The sequence below is a fragment of the Lepisma saccharinum genome, chromosome 1 (assembly GCF_977018435.1).
Source record: "Lepisma saccharinum chromosome 1, izLepSacc3.1, whole genome shotgun sequence".
Taxonomy (NCBI): Eukaryota; Metazoa; Arthropoda; class Insecta; order Zygentoma; family Lepismatidae; genus Lepisma; species Lepisma saccharinum.
Window position 1 is genome coordinate 182,762,370 of NC_139229.1, and position 13,164 is coordinate 182,775,533.

General features: G+C 40.3%; 1 protein-coding gene across 3 annotated transcripts in view; it reads left to right on the top strand.

The window, feature by feature from the left end:
• ZnT63C (solute carrier family 30 member 1) overlaps window positions 1-13,164 on the top strand; it is a 139,798-nt gene that overhangs the window by 19,126 nt on the left and 107,508 nt on the right. The gene's annotated exons all lie outside the window — the stretch shown is intronic.

A 13,164-nucleotide genomic window follows, 5' to 3' on the forward strand; every position in this document is an offset into this window, starting at 1 on the left:
ACAAGTTGCTATGCATAAATTCTCATATTTTCATTGTATATTTTTTTATTACATTTGTTTGATGTTTGATAAGTGTTTTAATCTTTTTTGCAGTTAATCTTTCTCCCAGATAGAAACACATAGTTTGGCGGGATGAAACCCCGTTCACGTCTGTAACGTAACAAACTAATGGAATAACTTGTGCCATAACTGCACCACCCTCTCATGTATAGATATCGCTTACTGGTTCACGCAAGTTTTATGATTAACTTCAGGTATCTCGACGAGACTGATAGCTTAATTCCAGATTTCACAGGAAGGGACGTCGGTTTTTATAGAAGTCAAAGGTGCGATTGCCATATCTCAATGTAAATTTGCAGATCGGTTATTTTTATACACCGGAGACGTGCATCGCATTTTTTTTATAGAAGTCAAAGGTGCGATTGCCATATCTCAATGTAAATTTGCAGATCGGTTATTTTTATACACCAGAGACGTGCATCGCATTTTTACAGCCACAAGGAGTGGGCGATCACCATTTGCTCTTGTATGAATTGATTATTTATTGTTACTTTTAGATATGTCAAGGAGAGTCTGTTATGTCAATTGTCGATTTAATGTTGCTTTCAGATGTCTTGGTGTGTTCACTTAATTTTAAGCATGAGGGGCACATTCACCGTTTTAAACTGCGATTGCCATTTACCATTATTTTAATTTATGGATTATTGTTAGTTTTAGATATCTCCACCCCACCCTCTTCTAACCGCTTGTGTTTTTACTAACATAGAAACCGCACTTACGGCGCAGTGGTAACGTTGTCGCCTTATAATCAAGGGGTTCCGGGATCGATATACGGTTGAGGCACATTCGGTTCGGGCCCTACTTTAAGTTGTAGGCCCAGTTCCGATTAGCCTATCGGTCGATAAAGTGCACTTAAAACAAAATTTTAAAGAAACCACATTTACGAAATAGCTCGCCAATGCATCGATTTACTCGATACCTCGCTTTTGGCGCTGCACAGTCGCACTACGTTGTTTCATATCCAATCTGCAAGCGTTCAAGTGAGGCAGCTTTCCATGCTTGCGGTGATTTTTTGAATAAAGAAAATGAAGATTCTTGGAAGTGCAACGCTCCTTATTCAAGGTTTTCGTCGAAGCATAACACAACTGTTGTACTCCAACTCAATATTATCCTGGTTTGGCACCTGCAGGTTTCTTTGTTTCCGAGAGGATGAAATTTACGAGAAAGGACGCCGTCTTCAGACAATAGAAGAGATTAAAGGAAAATTCGCTACGGCTCTCAGGCATTTCCAAAAAACGCTCACCAGAACATATTCCACCAGTGGAGAAAGTTCTGGGACCCGTGTATTAACAGTGAATGGAATATTTTGAAAGATGTCGGTTTATTTTTGGACAGACCTTGTATATGCTCACATTATTCTAACCTAGTTGCTACTTATCCTATTCAACTACGAGTTCGTATTCATGAAGCCGCAGACTCAAATCCTGCAATAGATCATTCGTTATTTCGTGTGTTTTCCTCTGTGTCTCAAGCCAATAGTTGGATGATACATGTAACGAAGGCCACAGGCATTTCTTCCCACTCTCTCTCCCTCGCTCGCCAAACTTTCTTTCGTTTCAAGTAGCATTTTGTATGTCAATAAATCAATCTAGCAGTCAAATGCAGATACGGAACAGGTATAGTAGTCAGTTTGCATACGACAGCTGAATCGAACCATTATACGTCCATAGCACGCCTTTCCATGAAATACATACGAGGTGCATTCAAATTCTAAGGTTCTGAAAAATATACTCACTTCAGAAAGCTGAAACTGTCGTCAATTTTCAACATAATCTCCCTCTAGACGTACACATCTTTCACAATGCTGGCGACACGATAGCATGTCCTTTGCGAACGCTTCTTTAGGAGTCTGTTTTGTATTCTTAAAAATCGCTGATTGTAAGAGCGGAACGGCTTGAAAATGTGTGACCATGGAGACTGTCCTTGTGTGCAGGAAAGACCCAAAATCGCTAGGTGCGAGGTCAGGTGAGTATGGACGGAGCATGTGGAATCACTTAAATTTGTTTTCCGTGAAAAACGTGTGAACAATGGCCGCCCGATGAGGAGGTGCGTTGTCCTGATGAAAGAACACAGCTGCAGCCTTTTCCGGCCGTTTCTCTCGAAGTGCTGGAAGCAACTTGGTTCTCAAAAAAGCTTCATAGCCTGTACCCATCACTGTGCTATCCTTAGCATAACGATGTGTGAGTATAAAGACTTTCCTGTCCTCAAACATCATTTTCTCAGCAATGGCGGTAACTGGTTGCTGGTTTGTGGCCTAGGCTCTTGTTTTGTTTTCGCATGGAGTTCGGCCTTCTTTGAAATGTAGCACCTACAAACACACATTTTTAACATTCCCATGACACCACCACAGCATGTCTTGGTCAATTGAAGATGAATATCGATGGGTGCTTCTTCATGCAGGTGAAGAAAATGGATAACAACATGCTGTTCTTCCAATGTAAACGGTGCCATTTTCAGTATCAAAAAAACACCTGTCGCTAGACAGCGCCACTAGCTTCCTATGAGGTAGACAGAAGATGCTGCCATCTGGCCTCATCAATCTTCAAGAAAGGATGTTTCATCTCAAACAACTCTCCCGTTTTCATGAAAAAAAATAAGAGAACTTAGAACTTGAATGCACCTCGTATATTGAAGAAATTCTATATCAAAGTGAGTATTTTTTTTTATTCATAAATGTTAGTCTTGCTGGTGTATCCCCTCCGGAGCATTGTGGGTTGCATAATTGAGTTTGCATGCTTCCTTGAAATCATGGTTGCCAACTCTAGGGAATCCTAATTATTTTTGTCGCACCCATTTAGACAGGTGTAATCTTCCGTGCGCACATGAAGCATTGCACGATGCGAGGTAATGTGCTTAATCTGTGCTCACGGTGACAAGTGCATCGGTCGGTCATCTTTCACCATTCTCTCCATTTTGACTGTCGAGTGTGACAGTTTCTTCTCTCTCATTTCGGTATGACGGAGTACTCAAATGAGAATTATAGAATCAGTCGAGGGTAATGTTAGATTCTTTGTGGTGAGTATTGAGCACCTCCGTTGAGTAAATAAGGCAAGGTGAAATTGCATGATGTTTTCAGGCAAGTAAGAAGGTAAAGTAAGAAGGGAGGGGGGAGAGTAGCAGAAGGGGACGCTACACAAAGTTCACAATTTCGAAATTCAATCTAGAATATTTTAAATAGTGATAATTGTCATTATACATATATTGATAGGAGAAATGTATTTTCCAAAAACTGAACGGACTACTGACTGCACTATCCTCTCTGTCGCATCGCCTCTGGAATCGAGGGAGTTCCAAAATGTTGATTCGGACAATCGTGGAGCTACTTGAAGGCATTAGTAGTGAATTCTGATCTCGTAACAGCGGCGATGGGTCTCGATGTCCTGACCACCTGTTACCCAGTGAAAAGCCGCTTGGCAGGGCGGCTGTTGCCCCCAGGAGTTCAGTTCCTATTCTTGAGTCTTTCTCATTCTCCCGTTCGTGCCTTTCTTACAGCTACAGGTGTTGTAGCTGAGGGCGTGAGATGTTCATTAGTGCTTGAAGATCAACAGCATGCGTGACCACATGTGCCAACTGGGCACGATCTCGCCGTGGACATTCCTGGCCTATAAAATCCGGTCCGACTGGGTGCACATGTGGATGCATAGCACTGGTTCATTCGACCTTGCTTCGGGCAGTGTTGGCAGGTTGTACTATAATTCATTGAGAGCACGATAATTGCGATTTGCCTAGGCATGTTGATTGGCTTGTACGTACAGGTAACCAGAAATGTTCTTTTCGCGGAGTCGTATTTTTGTACAATCGGCCGATGAGATAAGGGTATGCAAGTTGCCAGTCTCTATTTGGTTCTCTTGTTATTCTACATCCTACGGTTTATGGAATTGGACTGGTGGAGGTATTTCCGATTCCATGCTGACGTAGTTATTTGAATTCATGAGTTGTACACTGCGGAAAACAGTGAATTAACACGGTGTTTCATAGTTCACCTTTGCTGTTCGCTGTATGATGTTTCACCACAGTGCTGATCGCGGTTGTAGACAGAAGTGGTGAGATCAGCACAGTCTCAGAGTTTCCTGTCGAGAGACTGATTTACCCACAAAATCACAACTTGGGAGTTGAACCTTTTGTCGACTCTTTGCTAGTCTGAATTTCTTGCAGCTTGGAACACACTTATACCGTGCGTTCATTTCGATCTGCAGCCGAGAAATCGGGAGAAGCGTGGCGGGCGGCGCTGACGGAGATGCCGTCATTTGCGGCCTGTAATGCCCGCTTATTTTTATAGACATATGCAGACATTTATATAAATATTGCAAAACGATCACTAACCTGTGTTATAACACGCAAAAGTTCTTCTGTAATTCATTCAAGTTCTGCTCTTATATACACAAAAAATACGCTTTAGAAACGATGTTAAGAGCCACAGATAATAAAACATTTTAATCATAGTTTTGACCAGTAACGTCCTGCTTAAGTTTATATCCTTGAAAGAGTTTTGTGCCGATGGGTATCGTTTGGAGGTTTTGAATGTGCAATACTGTATCAAGATTACGCTGTAGAAGAAACCGTAAAGTCAATAGTGTCCGTGAGCTTCCTTGCAATCCGAAATCTCCCAGCTCGAGTTTTTTGTTCCTTCGCGACTAGATAAAGACAGAGTTGTAAATATAGTGGCGAGCAATGTAAACCAAGAGCGTGTTAATTTCGTACTGTGCGCAAGAGTGTTATTCTTGGTTACTTGCAGTTACTTGTTTGTGTTATTGTAGTGTGTATGTGTGACGTGTCAGTAAGACGATTGGAATGCCAGCCGCAAGATTCACGTTAGAACAAAGATTTTTTTATGTATGACACGTACCTACGTGAAAACAAACTCGTGTCGAGACGTGTGTAGGTAATTTGTATAGAAATTCCCATGCGTTTCAACTCCACACAGAGATACGGTTAGACATCTTGTCCTTAAATTACGAGAAACTGGATCGTTAAATTTTAAAACACCTAAGCAAAAACGACGGATTCTAACCGAAGCAAAACTCGATGATATTGGTGCAGCGTTAGAACGTTCTCCAAACAAACCTCTACGCCGTGTTTCACAAGAGGTGGGCGTGTCAAAATCATCGGCACATACAGTCACTAAGCTACTAAAATTAAATCCATACTCTTATAACACAGGTTAGTGCTCGTTTTGCAATATTTATATAAATGTCTGCATATGTCCATAAAAATAAGCGGGCATTTCAGGCCGCAAATGTCGGCATCTCCGTCAGTGCCGCCCGCCACGCTTCTCCCGATCTCTCGGCTGCAGATCGAAATGGACGCACGGTAGTTTCAGGTTTGAGCTGAACATTTTTACATCATTAACGGAATGATCCAGTGTAGAGCAGAGACGCGTCGAGTATCTGAGCGCTCAGCGAGCAACGTGATCAACTGCTTGGCGACCAAATAAGCGGTGCTCACTTGCTCGCTGATCGAACTTGAACCTTGCTCGCCACAGAATAGTTTTTGTGTTTCGAGTATTTGTGATTGACTACTTGTGATATGGTGTAATTACAGAGGAAGTACAAGTAACAACAGAAGGTAACACTTGTGTTAAAATGAAAGTGTTGTTTATTCCAAATGTACACCGTAGTTTTGGAAAGTTGTGCAAGTGTGTGAAGAAGAAAATTTCGAATAACGTTTCGTTTTCGTGAAAAATGTTTGGTTTTGTTCTCATTCATAAGCAGCCGGTTATTGTTTTGAGAAGCTATAATTATAATATTAGTTTTGCACTAAATTAGAACTATTGTCTTGTCTTGTGCGCAACTATATTTTGACGTCGACGATTGATATTTTGATCAGTGAGCCCATACCGTCAAGTAAATATTCTGTGTGCTCAACGAGCGAAAATCTTGCTCACCGAGCATCGCTCAAATACTCGGCGCGCCCCCAGTGATCATCATAGCTGAGTAGGTGATCTGATCATGCGTCAATTTGAAACTCCAGCCCTGTTCATTCTTTACATACATTTGTCTCGTTTGACGATTCATATTCGCCTTTATGTTAGGCATCGAAACACGAAGCGTATTTAAGAAACAACACTTTTAAATAATTTATTTCAAAGAACGAAATTCTAACAAAAATTAACAAATTCGCTAGATTGATATGTGGATGGCTCGTTTGGGGGCACGCTGTGAGAAATAAAAGTATCCATGTTCGACCGTAGTACCCGTCCGTGTCAACAATTGGCGCCTACCTCCATGGTAAAGTGGTTAACACAACGCTCTACGGCGCCAGGGTTGAGAATCTTGTCTACAACATTTTTCCGGCCTGGGCATGTGTGAATGTTCCTTCATCATATCATCACTCAACCTCATCTTCGCGATTAGGCAAAAGTGGCGAAAAGCGAAGTAAAGTAAACCAAATCCATCAATTAACAATTGTTATCTTTGAAAGTTATACCAGAGATACAACCACATGGAAACTGGAACTGTTCAAAACTATTCGTCAGTTCATTTTTCATGGATAATCCATGACTCTTGACAATGGTATATATCCCAAATATCAATATTTATCTATAGGTTTATCGGTTTCGTGGAAGAATCTATTTTATTCTCGTCCTAGTGATTGAAAAAAATATATGATTTGTCCTATACGCCAGTACACTCCGTCGTGTATAAAACAAAATAAGAATGCCTATTACGAATATGCTATTGCTGCCTACTATTTTGTGCTGTGAAGTGCAGAGAGTTGTGGAACATCTTGCTTATGACTGTGTGTTTCTGCTGAATGCTGTAAATACATTCTATAGAGAGTTAACTACGTTTAATTTATGTAAATGAGAATTGGTTTCAATATATTTTTATTAGTTTTCTATGTTTATTGAAATATTGAAACCATAATTATGTTTTCATTTCTATATTTTCCATTTTTAATCTACTTCCCCCCATTTCAATTGAATCGTCTTTTCATTTAAAATTACTGTAACCTGGACAACATATTTTTGCATTAGACCTGTCAACACTGTTGGAAAGTATTGCGATTGTATGTCAGCAATGTCAAGTCATTGTTTTCGTGTTTGAACTTCCGTGCTTTACAACAGATGTCGCGGTTTTCTGGTCCGCCTGAATAAGCGCTTGCGAATGAAAATGGATTTCGAGCATGGGTACCCAGAGAGGTTGTGTAACATTTTTGGCGGGAGTGCCACAGAAATAGACTCGTAACCTTTCGCCCAGCTTTTAGTACAGTAAAACCTCGTTAATTCGGACTAATGGGGGGGATAAGTTGACCGGTTTAACGAAAGTCCGGATTAACTGAAATAGAAAGTGCAGTAAAACTCCGTTTATAGCAACAAAACTCATTTATTATGGTGTATTTAAAGGGCGTAGGCCTAAATACATTACACAGTACAGTAAAATGTAAAGCAATACTGTGCATACAATGCAGTACGCACGTACGCGAAACCAATATTATGATGATGTGCCCGACGGACCTGGCTCTGCATCACACTTTCTTTTTTGTCCTTTGCCTGTCCGGATTATCGGGGTCCGGATTAACGAGGCTTTAATGTAATCTGAATCCAGACGCATGTGGTACGAATTATTCAGTTTTTTTTAACTCACTCTTTTATTTTCTCCGCTCACAATGTAGCGAGAAATGTGAAATGAGATTCGTAAACTAACTTTAAAACATGAAAATCTCGCATGGAGAAAGAAAAGTGCAAAGACTGATCTCGGACTACTCAAGAAGCTCGCTAAGTGAAGCGGCAGTAAAGAATTTGGAAACGGTCACCGAGTGATTCCTCTCCAATGTTGCAAAGGTTTCCTACTTTTATTGAGCATCATTTGTTGTCTTCATTGACTGCAATGAAATCCGTACGGGTACATCAGGTCTTGGGTTATCTTCCAGATTGTGTGTGTGTGTAGTAAATTAGTTATTGGGGTGCCTGTCTCTTCTCGTGTGTGAGAAAATCTGTCTCTCTTTTCGAATCTTGAAATACATAATATAAGCAACATATGTAGCATGTAACAGCACAAACGTTTGCAGCCTATAGATTTGATTGTGGTAATCAACTTTTGACTATGAAACCTCGTAGAGCAGCATTTAATCCTGAATGTATGCAACCACAGTTGCCACTAATGATTTCGCTTTGCAGTTGCTACGAGCAAAATGATGATCTATATAGTACAGATAATGATGTCGTTATCCTTCCGGCGTGTCTGAATAAGTCGCATCGTAAATTAATTTTGATTTTCAAATTTCATACATTATAGTTTACCAGTGTCTCGAAGATGGTAGCGTCGTCGCCTTGTAATCAAGGGGTCCCGGGTTCGATACACGGTGGAGGCACTTAGCTCTTTTAAGCTGTAGGTCCAGTCCAGATTAGCCTTGCTGTGCATAAAGTAGACTTAAAAGACATCAAATCAATCAGACTGTCGAACACTCGATTTTGGAGAGGCCTGTGGCATTCTCCGTTTCACCTCGAGAAGTCTCGATAGATCTAGTCTCGATTTTTGAAAGGCGTTCTCGGTCTCGAATGGAGATTTTGTTTTTAGTAATTTGAAAGAAATGTACATTACTTGTATTTGCTAAAACAGCAAAATTGTGGGCAAACAGAATTGATTGCAGCGTTTAATGTGCTGTCTAGAAGGTGACCGTGCACGTGTGGCAAAGAACTCAGACATCGCTTTATATCATAACTGTATGCATTTTCCCAACTTTTGTTGATCTTTAGTATCGCACTTGTCCGTGCAAAATAGCAATGACTGGACGAACCTTTTGCTATTTGCGTAAGGTGATTGTTCCTCGTTCCTTAGGTAATGGCGTGATGCTGTTTCATCCTGCCTAAACGTGTTTACCCTGACCCACATTTATGGTCCGTGGCCTTCAGTGCTTGAGCGAGACCTAATCGCCGCAAAGGAGGACTGGGCATGAATGGCACTTGCATTGTGCGGAATAATCTACTGTGGATGACTCGGATTTTTCTCCTAGTTAATATTTATTATATTTGTGAGGAACAGCTGCAAGAGTTGTTCCAGTAATATTAAACCGAATGTTTTAGCAGAGTTAATGCCCGTAGATTGCTATCGAAGCATGCTAGTTTCAGTGGCGTTCTCTGGAATGTCGAGTGTTGGCATCAGGGTTGGCAAGGTAATTTACTCGTTACGTTTTTTACGTAAATGAAGCGTAATTTACTAGTAATTTACTTCGCGTAGAAAACCAGTTTTTTACGCAGATGTAAAAAACTAATTTTCTTTCATAAATTAGTAATATAAAAACTATTTTTAATTACATTCCAAACTTAATTTTCTTACGTATTTCAGCACAAAATCATTATTTTCTGAATATTTTTTTTATTCAGCCACCTCACGCCCTCATTATCACTAATTTCAAAGTTTTAGTAACAGCTTCAAATTCTTTTTTCATACGTATTATACACTTGCATAGGCTAATTATGATGTGAATGTGAATTTGTCAGTTCGTAAAATTCCTCGTAAGAGCACATTCAAATTCGGAAGGAAAGTTTGCAAAGCCAACTGCGATGCTACGTTTTGTACGTATTTTATGAGTTTTATACGCGTAATTTACGTGTGGTAATTGCACAACCCTGGTTGGCATAAAATTCTAAGATGTGTTGTGGTATATTTTTTATATTTCCGATTTTCTGTTGTTTTAGGAAATCCAGGTCATAGAAGGTGTTATAACTTTATGTAATTACATTTTTTGTGGTGTCATTAAAACCTAAAATATCAACTAATTTTAGTAATCAGAAACACTTACGCGTATAAAGTTTTGTTTTTCTTGTTTTAATAAATTCTTCATATTTGTTCCAATTGTACAAGCAAATACATATTTTGCTTTTTTTTCAAACGAAAGTAGTGTATTTCATCAATAACTTGCGTGAGATAAGCCTGAGACTCAAGGAACATGTGACGTAGAAATTAGTGCAATGTCAGCTTAATTTGGAGTAAAAAGTAAAATGCATAAATGTTAAAGGAGAGAAGAGGCCGAATGAAGCGTGCATGCCGTAACCATGACACCCCTGAGACTGAATACTAATTGAAAATAAAACTGTTTTCAGCAATAACGAAAGCAAACCTCTTTGTTCGTTTCATCCTTTCTGGAATGGTATGGATGGAACCAGTAGGCCTGAAAGTAAAGCACTTGTTGTTCGCATTTATGTGTTCTGAGAATTGGCACGTTTACCTACGTATGTCGATTTCTATTTTGTTAGCAGTTCTCATGTTTTCTGGCTCGTTGCATTATATTCTCAGTCTGTTCAGCATTTTCAATTCGCTCTCAGAGTTTTCTTGTGAGCAATTCGGCACTTTTCGGATTTCTATATTTAATGCAACTTCATGCATGAGAAATCATTGCATTTATTTATTTATTTATTCCTTGTTTTGGATGGCGAAGTTAAGGCACAAGCCTTTCTTCCAGTTAACCATAAAGTTACCTCTTTTGTAGGGAGATTATTTTTCATTGATCCATCCTGAGTTAGGCATGGTTGATGTAAGTGTTCATATATGCTCCCCACTAATAACAGTAACCGTTGTTTTTGCGGAAGTTACGACATTGGGAAGTAGAAAAAGAAATGGCCAATTTCTTGGTTATTGAGGACTTGCACGTAACATTGTGCAGGACTTTCGCATTTCTTGTTGACTTCCTGGTCGGCATTGGCTCGATTTATGTATCATGGACGGTTTCTTGGAACGGTGCCTCATGAGGTGAAATGTGGAATATGCAGGTGGGTGCAAGGAATGCAAAGTGTACTTCGGATTTTATACACCCTTGAATGGTTACTCACCAAGCGACTTCCTTTCCCCACTTCTACACCATGTTATTAATTTAGGTGTAAAAACTAATGCGTCGTACTTTTACCTTAATCATCGTTGCGCCGGGACTTTCTCTTCTGACACAATGCTTACATTCAAGTTTTGTGCACTTTGTGAACGTACCGGTATTTTGTCGGAGTCGTTAACGGCGACGACACCGAGACCGCACGAATTTTGCACGTGCACCGATAAAATCGGACTTCTCGCCCATACCTTGGTGGGGCGCAAGAAGTTGTGGACAAAGTCTGAGCGAAGATGGCTTCTGCCTGAAATAGAGTATTTTATCTTTGTGTTTGTTGCATGTTGGACGTAAATACAGTCGCGATAGAAATAAAAGAAGTTACTGGGTGCATTCCAGAATGCGAGAACATTGAAATAATCGCAGCAAGATCCCTGGAAGGCAGTTGCTCTTTTCTCTTCATTTGGTGGTGAAAAGTAGGTTCCAAGAAAGCAAGAGCTCAATTCCAGTCGTCTTGCTTTTTTCATGCGACCGACCTTCCAAAGAATCACTAGCTTTGTCCCGAAGAGGTGGAGGTGGGGGGTATATTAACAACACAACTTCTTCCTTGACACAGCTGAAATTTATGACTGGGGGTCTTTGTCGTTGCAAATTGTCGTCTTTTCGGTCTGACTGCCGATTTGTCGAGGGGACCTCCGGCTGCATACCGACACTTGAGTGGTCGTCGGGAAAATACAAGGTGCCCGACCATGTGTGCATCTGTGCCATTAACCCCCGTTGATTTCTAGTGCTGGCCATGTCGATTTCAGAGACTATACCGATTTAATCGGTGCGTGTGCAAACGCTCTCTCTCGAGGTTGCCCCTCCTGGTAAATTATGTATCATGTCTATATCCATTACACTTCTTTTCCTGACATGCCCAGTGAAGACATAGGAGTTCTGATCCCAATTTCAACTGTAGGTCCAATCTCCCAATTAGCCACTAGGTGCATAAAAGTACACTTAAACCAAACTCAAATTTCTTTTCCTATCAGAACACCATACATAATGACTTTGCAGAAACGACAAACTGGTGCGTCGTCACTGATGCTATATTCACAATTCTTATAATACCCCTTAATAAAAACAAAACTAATTTAAGTCAGTTACAAGAACAAACACTGGAACTAGAACAAATATTATGCAGCTTAACTCTGTCAGCATCTCTCAACTAATATCACTCCACTCTGAAGTGGCACGCAGAAGCACAAGACAATACACAATGCAGAGGATTATGCTGGCTACTGGTTCACGCCAGAGCCTCGCTTGCCTGTAGGAATGCAGTTTCCAGGGTGCATACATTAAAGATAATTGGCATTTAAATGCGTTCCGAGAAGGTCCTCCTCTTATATTTTCCCCATGAAACATGAGGTTTGGTAGCCTCCTCTTACTACAATAACAGGGATTTAGTGTGTATGTGTGTGTGTGTGTGTGAGAGAGAGAGAGAGAGAGAAAGAAAGAAAGAGTCAGCGAGAGTACCTTGCATATCACTGTTTGATATCCCATGTCTTTCTGTGTTTGCGTCCTCGTGAATTAAGCTATTTAGTATCAAAACTAGCAACAGGCAGAAGTTCTCAGCACCGTAGGCGAACTGGGACTAACGTTTGTTTTTGCCAACTTCCTTTTAAACCATCATTGAGAAATGTAGAAATCATGCCAGAAACATTTGACAGAAATTGATAAAAATAATCACAAGTTTGCTTCTTCGATGTCTCGAAAAAAGAAAAAAAGAAATAAAAAAAATAGACACATTTTTTTGCAGCATATTCCAGTCTCTTTTTGTGTGTGCGGGCGACACTTCAAAATGAAAAACATTCACGCTATGTAGATGGGTATTGAATTTAGAAAGTTTGAAATAGTGAAATAAACTCCCCACGGTAATTATTTCTTTTTATGTGGGTCTTCGGGATGCTGAAGAACCCTTGAAATCAAAGATTGGTCCTTTGTGTAGAATACGGGGAAATTCCAGTTTCCTTCTCGCTTAAAAAGATGTACCATTTTTGACTGGAGAGCACACCAGGGGTTGTATTGTGATGCGGGGGCTTTTTGTATCTTGTCAGCGCCAAACGACGGTGGATCAATAGCAACAAGATGTGGAAACGTTCGTCAGCCCCGTCACGCGCATCGTTTGGTTTCGTCCTTCCAGAAAGATATTGCCCCGGATTTTCACCCTGCAAAACGCTGACAGCTGGATTTTTTTTTCCCGAGCGTGCATGACTAGGTGTTATTCGAGTTTCATATGTCGGACAAACGCAATTAATGTTTTTTTAAAGAAAGAAAAAAATGGAAAGAAGGAATGGTGCTTAT